Consider the following 12,270-nt stretch of genomic DNA (forward strand, 5'->3'; position numbering starts at 1 on the left):
CTGCACTACAGAATGCAAACCAAGATCTGCTGTCTGACCATTTCTCCAACAAATCCCCTTTATGATAGGAAAGTGCTGGTCCCCTCCATCCACACTGGACACTTCTGCAATTGTTTTAATGCAAAGGAGAATTAACAGAGCTAGTAGCAGGAAGCACAGCCAGCTTCACGAGGCCTGGCCCTTCTGGAGGAATAGCAGCCCTTTTTTTTGACTTTCTAAATTTCTCAAGAGGGAGTCGCCGGAGAACTCCTGTGGTTGCTAAGCAACCACCTTGGGGACCTTAGCTTGGCGGACACCATTTCAAGTGGTACAATAGACACCCCCCCGCTATAATTATTATTATGTTCATATATATATATACACACACACACACATTGCAGACAGGCAGGCTTTGTTTGTTTGTTGCAAAGTTTTGCTGCAGCCCTTAGCTTGGTACATTTGCAGCTCTTGTATATTTTTGGGGGGGAAGGGTCCTTAAAAAGCGGGGAGAAAAAGAAAGAAAGAAAGAAAGAAAGAAAGAAAGAAAGAAAGAAAGAAAGAAAGAAAGAAGAGTTGGAGGGAGAGGCATTGAAAGGTGTCATTAACAGGAAAGTGAAGTTCTTAATTTAGCCACAAAGAGAGAGGTTGGCGATTGCAGGTGGGGGAGGGGAGAGAGAGAGAAAAAAAGCATAATTAGCCCAGAAAAAGGTTTCCTGCTGGCTGGCCAATTTGCCTCGATTTTTTGGCACAGAGGGGACCAAAGTCAGCTAGCAAATGAGATGCAAGCCCCCCCCTCTCTCCCCACCCACAGATTTTGTGATGCTCAGCTGCCCAAAGGTAGCTCAAGATTCCTGCCTTTTGCTGGGGATGGGCAAGATCCGCAAATGCCAGCATGGCTCACCTCACTTGTGGATCCCCCTTTGGGGGCATCTGGCTGGCTGCTGCTGTGAAAACGGGATCATGGGCTGCATGCCCCCCCCTTAGCATGATCCACGGGGAAATCCAGATGTTCTTGCAGACAGCTTGAAAAAGAGGATTAGACGAACTCATGGGGGAGGAGGAGACGGCTGTCAATGGAAACTGAATACCAGTTGCTGGGAGCTGTAACTGCGGAGCTCTCAGGCTGCTTACGGGCTTCCCTTTGGGGGGATATGGCTGGCCACGGTCAAGACTGGATGCCGGACTAGATGGGCCCCTTTGGGCCTGATCCAGCCGCGGGCCTCTTCTGATAATCCGATTACGTCTATAGGATTGAGTTCTTGGCATGTTGGAGTGCACCAAAGCTCGCTGTTTGCTGGCTAACACTTTCAGCATTGGCAAAGGAAAAAAAAGGGGGGTTAGTCTGCCATCGTTCCTGTGATTATTTGTACACCGAAAGGGGGGAGGACAGCACCCTCAAGGTAGTTTCAGCAGGTACCTTGAAAAGAATCCCTGAGTTTTCCTCCCAGTGACATCACACAGTCCATTTGGCTGCGCAAAGCAGTGACATCACCATGACATTAGCACATGACTCCCTGGCAGAGTGGACCAAGGCTGCAATCATAACCCCACGCACCTGGGCGTCAGCCGCATTAGAGTCAATGGGACCTACTTCTGAGTAGACATAGTTAAGAAATGCCCATCCTCCAAAAATTGCAAAAAGATTGAAATAAAAAGCAGAGAACATTCGGAAATGCCTTATTTATCAGTTATAATTATTATTACAGGTAGCTAGACATGTTGGTCTGCCGTAGTCGAAACAAAAAAATTCCTTCCAGTAGCACCTGAGAGACCAACTATGAGCTTTCATGTGTATCTGAACAATTATGATTACATCTATGTATTCTACCTTTTCTCACAGGAGCTCAAGGTATGCATGAGCCGCCTCCTCCCAATTCTATCCTCAGATGGGCGGGGTATAAATAATAAAATTATTGTTATTATTATTCTGAGCTAGATAGACCAGCGGTCTGTCTCAGTCAAAAGCAGCTTTCTAGGTTCTAGGTTCCTATTTAAAACTAGGACCATGAGGACCAGCATCTATAGCTGAGCACTAAGTGGCGCTGGGAATGTCTGTTGCCTAAATCCCTGGACAGATGCTGCCAATTGGTCTTGACAGCGCTGGATGGAGCAGTGGTCTGACTCAGCAGAAAGGCGGCTTCCGGGGTTCAAGGCTTCTTGAACCAACTCCCTGCTCCCTGAAGAACCTGTTGGGTTAGAAAGAGCAGCCTCAGAGGCTCTGCACTCCAACCACCTGAAGTCGAGTGGAAGAGGGTGAGCGGCAGGGCCTTGTCAGTAATGGGACCATGCTCTTGGAACTAATCTGCAAGAGAGGCGTCATGGATACTATATTTTCAGCACCAGATGAGAAAACAAGGCGTGAAAGCTGTATTTTAGCTCTTAAGCTCTGTCAGTGCTTCATGCTGGATTTTAAAACTGCCTTCTGTTTAGAGCAGAGTTTCCCAAACTTGGGTCTCCAGCTGGTTTTGGACTGCAACTCCTCCCATCATCCCTAGCTAGCAGGACCCGTGGTCAGGGATGATGGGAATTGTAGCCCAAAGACAACCAGAGACCCAAGGTTTAAAGCCTTTGAGGAACTCTCCCCTCTGGAAGCCTGCCTGGTGCCATCACAGTCAGCTTTTAGGCTCCAAACTAAGACTCCCCTTGGCCTTTTTGAGAGCATGCTATCTTGACACCTGAGATAGAATCATAGAGTTGGAAGGGACCCCAAGGGTCATCCAGTCCAACCCCCTACAATGCAGGAATATCAACTAAATCATCCATGACACATAAACAATAATACTAATATTAATAACAATAATACTCTACAATGGTGTGCATCTTATGGGTGGCTTTAAAAGGGAGATCGGACAAATTAATGGAGGTAAAGGCTATCTGTGGCTGCTAGACATGAGGGAGGCTATGCTCCCGTCTCTGCGCTCCTGTGTGTTTCCAACAGGCATCTAGGTGGTCACTGTAAGAAAAGGATGCTGAACTAGACAGATGGGCCATTGAGCTGACCCACCAGGTCTCTTGAGTTCTTACTAGGTTGAGGTTTTCCTTACTTTGCTATATGGTCAGATAAGCATTTTCAGCCATTCTGGGGCAAGGGTTGTTTTTTTTTTTTTGAATGTTTTTTATTCAGAGCATGCGTGCATGTGCACACAAAACACATATGAACTACAAAGAACTATTATGACTGTTTAGAGGCACTGTGGTCTGTCAATACTCAGTAGGTTCCAAAGATCAGCATATGGCAGAGGCAGCGTGATTTACGTGTTCTGTTAACATGCATCATAAACCCTAGCTGATCAGACAGATCTGCCCCTCTTGCCCTTTTTATTTTTACTCGTTAGCTTTTATTGCTAGTGTGATGCTCCAACTTCCTTTTACTCCAAAAGTGTAAGCCTGGATATATTATCCCAGAAGAGTGCTACTGTTAGTCTGGCTGCCACTAATGAGTGGCAGATCAACACCTTGCTTTTTAAATCCTTATTATCTTCAATAAAGATATATTATTTAGGAAATTTTTGCTTCTTATGTGTTGCTTTCTTCTGTCTTTTCAAAAATTGGCTTCTCCTTTATTTTTACCCATTTTGTATTTTATCTTGTTGCAAAGCCCCTTTGGGGCAAAGCGACAGGCAAATGTGAATAATAATAATAATAATAATAATAATAATAATAATATTGCAATGGTGAGAAAGAGGAACAGGTTTAGGAAGCCATTGCCAGTGGGGCTTTTCCTGGGGTGTGGGTGCATGGTTGATGCTGAACCATGCCAATGCTAAATGCCAAGCCTGCATGGCGTAGCCAAAGGCTGTCCCACCGTCAAGGAACCCTGAATATTGAACCTGCCACTTGCTCCTATCCCCCTGCAGCAGTGTTTGCCTGCCTGCCTTGTCCTCCCCATCTCCTTCCTCAAGGAGAACTCAAGACTGCAAACAGTACAGGAGTTTGCCTTTGCTTATTTCATTTTGTAAACTGCTATGCACACCAAGTTGCTACAGAGGTAAAGAAAAAGGAATATATGCAATTTTTAAAACTGCAATTTGTTCCTCTGCATCATTTTTTAAAAAATGCATTTTGTAAGAAGGATAAAGAGAGTCTAGCTTCTGAGTCAGGCCGAAGGGATCCCGTCTAGTCCAGCATTCTGTCCTCACAATGGCTAACCTGATGTCCCAAAGGGAAGCTGGCAAGAAAGAGCTGAAAACAAAAGCAGGTCTCCCCACTTGTTCCCAACAACTGGTTATGAGAGGCTTTATTGCCCCAGATCTAAATTAGTATTTCCCAAACTTGGGTCTCCAGCTGTTTTCTGGACTACAGTTCCCATCATCTTTGACCACTGGCCCTGCTAGCTAGGGATGATGGGAGTGGTAGTCCAAAAAATTGCTGGGTACCCAAGTTTAGGAAACACTGGTCTGATCTGAGCAGCTCTGTGCAGCTCTGTACTTAATCTTGTTTTTAAGTTGTATTTTAATCGATTGTTTTTATACCTGGTGTTAGCTGCCCTGAGCCCGGTCTTGTCTGGGGAGGGCGGGGTATAAATAAAACATTATTATTATTATTATTATTATTATTATTATTATTATTATTATTCAGTCAGTCCAGCATCCTGTTCTCATGATGGCAAACCAGACACCACTTTTACAAAGCCTGCAAGCATAGCCTGAGCTCCCCACTTGCTAGTTTTCACAACTGTACAGGTGGGCAGAGCACAGCTATCGTGCCCAGTAGCCCTTGAAAGCGCCCCTCCCTCCTCCACAGTGTTCAAAATTCCCCAGGAACCAGGCTCATTTTGCAACCGGCACGGGTCCAATTGCAACCCTGCGGAGATCTCTGGGCGACTGAAATCTCCATTTGGCCGGCCCTTCCACCTTTCTTAAGCAGGTCGGCAGAACAGCTCATTTACTGCCTTTATACCCCACCTTTTCCTTCAAGTGGTGCATGAGTCACACTCCGTATGACGACCCTGCGAGGGAGGTTAAGAAGCTGTGACTGGCTCCAATGTCACGCAGTGAGCTTCATGACCAAGTGGGGATTTGAACCCTGATCTGCCAGGTCCTAGTACGATGTACGCTTGAGGCCTAGGATGCCTTGATTTCTCAATTCTCCCTAGTATGACGCTCTAGCCACTGCCCCACCCTGCCAACCTAGAGTCCTTCTGCTATGAGGCAGCTCTATAAATCAGTGGTGTCCAAAAAATTTTCAAAGAGGGCCGGATTTGGTGAAGTGAAGGCCCATGGAGGCTGACCAATGGGTCAACCAAAGTTGTTGACCTTTTTTTAGGATTGAGGTTGTTGAGGGTTGTTTTTTTAGGATTTTAACCCAGGAAATTAACTGCCACAGGGGCCAGATTAAACTGGCTGGCGGGCCGGATTGGGATCCCAAAACGGACTTTGGACATGCTTGCTCTAAATGAAGTCACTGAATAAATTTGAGGAAAGCAAAATGTCTCTTGGAGAAGGATCTGAAATATATTGCTGGAAGCTTGAACTTCTTTTATTATGGATTGTTTCATTTCATGCTTTAATGTGTTGTAAATCACTTTGAGATTTTTTTCTTTAAAATATAAAGCGGTATAGAAATGAAATTAATAATAGTAATAAATTTTAGGCGGGGGGAGCATCTAGACCACAACCAAAGCTTAAGGTGTCATTTGGCAATTAGCTTTTATATCAGAGTTTCTAACACGGTTCCTCCATGAATTTATCTCCGACGCTTTAGTTTGCAAGTTGCTCCAAGACATCAGTGGAACATTGTCCAAATATTACCAGGAATGAATGAACAAATGCTCAAGGATTCCATGGAGGCTGTGTGTGTCCATGTGTTAACTATGTGCATCAGGGGGTGGGAGCAAGAGGGCGCACAACACCAAATGCCCCCCCCCCCCACGGGGCAGATGCGTCCTTCCCTGCAGCACCCACCCTTCTTGTGCACCCCCCCAACTCAAACTCCCGGGAGACGTCTTAAGGATCCAGATGTTGAAAAACAGCCAAGGGTTGGGATGTTTGCCAAGTACACAGCGATGCTGATGCAATGCTGGGACACGACTACGCAACATTCTCCCTCCCCTCCCCCCCATGCCCATTCACGCAGCAGCCAGACGCCAAGATGCCTTCGCAGCAGGAATTTTTTAAAAAAGTAGTGTGGGATCTTCACCGTGCAGCCAGGTGATTGTAATAAGGCGGAATTTATGCTCCCACTGACCCAGGAAAAGGAGAGGCGAGGAACAGGCAGAATTCTGGGGGTCTGTTAGGAACACGAGGGAGAACTCAAGGCATCCTGGGTCTCCAGCCTACCAACCCTGACATCCTGGCTCCTAACCAGCTGCAAACTCTGGGGAAACCTGCAAGAGTTATGAACGCACAGGGGCAGCTCTCATTGGGTCCATCTGGAGCAGTGTGGCCTTCCCGGACTGGCAGCTGCCCTCCAGGCTTTCAGAGACCCTACCTGGAGACGTCATTGGGGATAAAAGCTGGAACCTTTTGCTTGCAAAGCAGGTTCTCCACTTCTGAGCTATGGCTCTTTCCCCACAGTGGTATTTACTTATTGGTTTTTAATTGCATTTCTACCCCACCTTTTTCTCCTAAGACCTCAAGGTGGCACACATGATTCTTCCCCCCCCCTCAATTAACCCCCACAACAACCCTGCAAAGTAGGTTACCTGGAGGCAGGGAATGGTCCAGTGAGCTTCACAGCTGAGTGGGCATTCGAACCCTGGTCTCTCAGGTCCAAGTCTGACCCTCTAACCACCACACCACACCAGGGCTGGGTGATATATTGATACAGTGGTACCTCTGGTTAAGAACTTAATTCGTTCCGGAGGTCTGTTCTTAACCTGAAATGAGGCACCACTTTAGCTAGTGGGGCCTCCCGCTGCCGCCATGCGATTTCTGTTCTCATCCTGAAGCAAAGTTCTTAACCCGAGGTACTATTTCAGGGTTAGCGGAGTCTGTAACCTAAAGCGTCTGTATCCCAAGGTACCACTGTATATCATCCAAAACCAGTTTGAAGTCGATATTGTCATATTGGTTTCATTATTGTTTACCTGGCAATATATCACAAATCATGTGTGCGTGTGTGTGTGCGCGCGCGCATGCGTGCGCGCGCTAAGCAAAAATCATGATGCGGGAAAGACTATGAAGCCAGCCAATGGCTCTACTCAGCTCCATCCTTATTTTAGACACCGTGATATAGCAGTATACCATGATGTCGCCTAGCCCTACACCACACTAACTCTCGCCCCCAGTGAACAGCTAGCCTTACAACAAATCCTGTGTGAGAGGCCAACTTTTACCACCCCTGTCTGTTTTAAAACCTGTTATTTCTGGAGACAACAAGGTTACCCCCCTGGAAATTATTGCTTTGCAACTGCTGCAGACCTCTCCCTCTGTCTTTCCCCCTTGTGCTCAAGCCACCTTCCTCTTCTACTGAATTATGGGAGAGCTACCCATTTTAGCACGGGTGGCGCTGCGGGTTAAACCACAGAGCCTAGGACTTGCCGATCAGAAGGTCAGTGGTTCGAATCCCCGCGACGGGGTGAGCTCCCGTTGCTCGGTCCCTGCTCCTGCCAACCTAGCAGCTCAAAAGCACATCAAAGTGCAAGTAGATAAATAGGTACCACTCCGGTGGGAAGGTAAACGGTGTTTCCGTGCGCTGCTCTGGTTTGCCAGAAGCGGCTTAGTCCTGCTGGCCACATGACCCGGAAGCTGTACGCCGGCTCCCTCGGCCAATAAAGCGAGATGAGTGCTGCAACCCCAGAGTCGGCCACAACTGGACCTAATGGTCAGGGGTCCCTTTTACCTTTTTACCCATTTTAGCAATATTTGGGTCTTACCCTGCCTTGACCACCTGTTAAACCTCACTCCCCCATTCAGAGTTACACTTACACACACACACACCCCTACACCTTCACAGGTTTTTTTTTAAGAGCAAGGGGAAGTACAGAGCTCAGAAGCGAAAGTAAAAACCATGAGCATTTGCATGCATGATAGCTTTTAACCCCAGAATCTGTAAAGCCACAATCCCAGGCCCTGCAAGCTCTGAAAAGGGGTGGGGGTCTTCAGTTCAATCAGCATGAACAGGACTTATTTCCGAATAAGACTGCTCTTAAATAAATAAATAAGAAGATAAACTGAAGTAGAGGGAAGAAGCCCTGCAGGATCAGGCCCAAAGCTTCCATCTACTGCCTTCTGAGAGAGGACAGTCAGCAGAGAAATTCACTTAGCAATGTCAGGGAGTCCAAAACCCTACCCAGTGGCATCACCCCAGTGATCTAGTCTTCAAAGACATGCTGCTAGCTTGCATGCCATGAGACTTAAAAGGAAGATTATCCATGGGCAAGAAGAATTGCTGGATCAAACCAAAATTCCATGTAACCCAGTGTCCTGTTCCCAACAGCGGTCAGTCACACACTCCAAGCAAGACCACAAGGGCAGCATTCAACTAAGTTTCACAGCAAGTACACCCGCTGAAATGTATGAATACGACCAAGACAGGTTTGTTAATTTCAGTGGGTCTACTCTGAGTAAAATGGAGCTGAATATCACTCTACGGCATCAGTCTCTGTCCTCTGTGTATAATAACTCTGCAATGTAGCACAGAGGTAGCTGCCAGCATGACGTTCTCAGGCAGTGTTCGAAATTAGCCAGATGCACTTTTGCACCTGATTATTGGTCACTTGCAACCAAGTGAAGATGCCTGGACGCCACAATGGCACCTGATATCTCCACCACCTGGAGGTGCATGCGTGGGCATCAATGGATTTGGACTGTTTTCACTTGCTAATACCACATCCTGTAGAATTCTATCTATTTTATCTGTACAATCAGAATGTATTTCAGGAACCAAAGTGCTTTTTCTGTGCAGCCTGAGCAGGAAACAGTGGTTTAGTGAATTGTTGCTTGTTTTCTCTTACCCCACTGCCCTGCTCACAGTTGGGAAGAATATTCCTAGGTTATGAATGGTTCCTGTTACCATTAAGAAAAAGAAGTAGGAACAGGCCAATAGATAGGCAGATAATCCCTGGATCAAGTGACTTTTCTTCTTTAAGTTCTCAACCTAGCTCAAGGTTGTCATCTGAACTAGCCAGATGTTTGACTGAGAATCAATCAGGCAGTCCCATCACTGGAAAAATAAGACACGAGAGCAATCTTGAACCACAACGGCAAGTAGACAAAGTTTTGGCAAATGGTTTAAGGAGCCTTTTGGCACTTAGCTTATATATCTGAGTTTCTAACACTGGAGCCCAACATCAGGAGGGTGACAGATTTCCCATTTGATTTAAGAGGCATCCCCTAGTCTCCTGGAGAGAATGCCTCTTTTAAATAGGGGCATTCTTCCATCTCTTGCATGAGTAGGGAATGCTGATTCCTAGGAGCAGGGATGGGGAACATCTATAGGGCCCCTTCAGAAGTGTCTGGACTCCAGCTCCCATTACCCTGACCACTAGTGTTAAGGGAGATGAATATCCCTCTGACTGCTCCGGAGATGGGAACAACACATGTGGCCTCTGGACCAAAACACCCAACACCAACATCTTCCCTGACCATTGCCCATAATTTCTTCCTTGCAGGGGGTTGGACTAGATGACCCTGGGGACCCTTCCAACTCTACAATTCTGTGGTTGCTGCGAGTTCAAAGACAGCTGGAGGGCAGCATGTTGGCTATCACTGGAAAATGTTATGTTTGTGGGTGCAAGACACCTTAAATTCCTGTGTCCAGCAGGAGTTAGAATTTAATCAAGGTAAATGTTAAAATATATTTCCTGACTAGGAAATTGCCTGGGGTGGTGGACAAAAGGAAGGTAATTAGCCATTAGGAAGGCAAAAGAGGGGGGCCCCCTCCTTCAACTCAGAATTAGTTTTGAAGAAAAAGCAGAGTTTTGAAGCAGAGTTTCACAATTGGCTGTGATATGGGAAAAGGTTGCAGGATGGAAAAGGCAGAGCACAATGTTGAGCTTTCTGCTTGAATCCAAGGCCGCAGCTATGGGAGAAACAAGACGCTTTTGGGGTGTTAATGCTGTGAACCTCTCCACTATAGGCTCGGGCGGTATATCTGTGTAAATAAGCCATATATCCTAGAGACACCCGCGTCTCCGCTGTGCCTCATTCCCAAAGGCCAAGCGCAGACCCTGGTGAAGCACTCGGAACCCCTGGAATTCTGCATGACTCACAGATTAGGGTGGATTCGGCTAGAGAAGTGTTTCCCCAACTTGGGATGTTTTTGACTACAATTCTCATCATCCCTGACCACTGGTCTTGCTAGCTAGGGATGATGGGAGTTATAGTCCCAAAACAACCAGAGTCTTCTCTGATGGAAAGCGGCTCCCTGTTTATATACACCAGTGGGGGCTCTGCAGACTGAAGAGGGGCAACATCTGGGCCTTCTGGCATCGATAACACCTGGAGAGGAGCCACAGCTCCCCCCCATTCCCCTCCCTCCCTCTCTGTAGCTTAAAGAGATGCCCATTAGGAATGATATTTTGAGAAGGATTTGAAGGTGATTGGAGGGGGTGCGGGAAAGAAGAGAAGAGGAACTACTCCCCTATACACAGAGAGTGAGAGCAGCCATCTGGAGCAAAAGAAGAGCTGGTTAACCAGAGAGCCTGAAGCAACAGTGGCCAGTCCATGGAGTGGGAAAGGAAACCGTCACAGAGACAGAGCTCAGTGGAAAATCAAATAAATAAATAAATGCAAAACTCCAGGAAGAGGTGGGGCAAGATTTATGGTGGGGGAGGGGGCAAGCAAGAGTGAGAAAAGGTCTCTGCCAGGCGAATCGGGCTACAGGGGGACGCTTAGGTCCCACCCCTCCAGCACATCATCACCACCATCATCATCATCATCTTCATCCTAACAGGAGGACTGAGGAGGGACTTTTATTCTGGAACAGAATCCTGTCTGGCGACCTGCCAGGTTTAGGTGCTAAGAGAAGACGCAATTATGTCCTCAAGCTCCCCTCCCCTCCGAATTTTTTTTTTACCTCTCCCTCTCTGCCCCCCCCCCCACGCCCAATAAAGCCAGTGGCCTGCTCATTCAAAGTCAGGAAGCCATTTCAGACGCCCCAGAAACCCCACTGACCTGTCTCCTAAGCTCCCCCCAGAAGTGCTCTCCCTCCCCACACGCAAGAAAACAACTGTGTGTTTTTTGGGGGGGGGGCAGAGGGGAGTTATTTTCTGAACCATGCTTTGTATTTAAGGGCTCCGGCCGCCCTCTGCCTCCCCGCCCCCACTCAACTCCAGTCTCTCTCTCTTCTTCCCAAACTGGGAGGGAAAGGAGGGAGTGCGGGACGGTGGCAGGAGGAGGAAGAGGAAGTGAAGAAGCAAGGCCGGGGAAGGAGGACAAAACAGGGCTCTAACTTTTTGAAACAAGCTTTTTTCCTCCTTCCCACCCAAAAGGCCGCGGTGGGTGTTTTTATCAGATAACGCTACAGAACCCGGCGAGTTTGGCTGCTAGAGAGCGGAGGAGTTTGGAAACTACTTCTCGTGGAAATAAAAGTGTATATTGTCAAGAGGAAGCCTCCTCCAAAACCTAAGTTCCAGCTTCCTGTCTCTCTCTCTCTGTCCCCCCCCCCCCCACTTCCATCCTCGGTGAAGCACGCCAAAGAAAGAAGGAAAACCCACTTCCTGGCGAGTTTTTATGAAGACGAAACCTTTTGGAAAAAGAAAAAGTTCTTCTCCAGCTGCTTCGCGCCTGCCCCGTCGAAGGTTCGGAAGACGCTTTGCCAGGAAGTCGAGTAAGCGCAATCTCTCGCCTCCCCCACCCTGCCGGGCGAAGGGGCCGGGAGGCGCAGCAAACTCCCAAGCCAGCCAGGCCGGGGAGATAAGGAGGCTTTCGGCCCCAACCCCAACCCCACTCCGCTAGAGGCCGCAGGAATCCCCCTCCCACCGCCTCGCTCCTCCTCCCCCCCCCACCCCCAAGGGGGAAAACCCCCAACTTTTAGAGAGACGCACTTACAAAGCCGCTTCCACGATCCCCCAAATCGAAAGGTCGGGTAGGTCCGCTTCTTTTTCAAAAAGCCTCCCTTTTCTGTCCACCCCCTTCACCGGGGGTGGGGGGGGGGAGCGAGGAAGAAGAGCAGCAGCCTCCTCTTTCGAACCGGCCGGCGAGATCCCTCCTCTCTCCCTATCCTGCTGCGCTCTCGCCCCCCTCCGTTGGCCAAATGCGCTCTTTACACATGGAGTCGCTGGGCACGAGCATGCGCGCACCGCCCGCCGCCGGCCCACTTGGCTCTTGAATCCTCCTCCGATCTTCCTCTTCCTCTCTTCCCTCCCCCGGCCAAGCTCTTAATTAGATGGCAGCAGGCAAACTCCGC

General features: G+C 48.1%; 1 protein-coding gene across 18 annotated transcripts in view; it reads right to left on the minus strand.

Moving 5' to 3' along the window:
- GATAD2A (GATA zinc finger domain containing 2A) overlaps positions 1–12,270 on the minus strand; it is a 79,374-nt gene that overhangs the window by 51,000 nt on the left and 16,104 nt on the right. For 2 of the 18 annotated variants that reach the window (XM_083720435.1, XM_083720444.1), the window contains exon 1: positions 11,913–12,114. The exons of 8 other annotated variants lie outside the window; for them this stretch is intronic. The gene's annotated coding sequence lies outside the window, so the exon portion shown is untranslated. Of the gene's footprint in view, positions 1–11,908; positions 12,210–12,270 lie in introns of those variants that run through there. 8 more of the 18 variants (XM_083720428.1, XM_083720439.1, XR_014559718.1 and 5 more) reach the window with 7 other exon arrangements.

Source organism: Podarcis gaigeae (assembly GCF_964106915.1).
Source record: "Podarcis gaigeae genome assembly, chromosome: 18".
NCBI lineage: Eukaryota > Metazoa > Chordata > Lepidosauria > Squamata > Lacertidae > Podarcis > Podarcis gaigeae.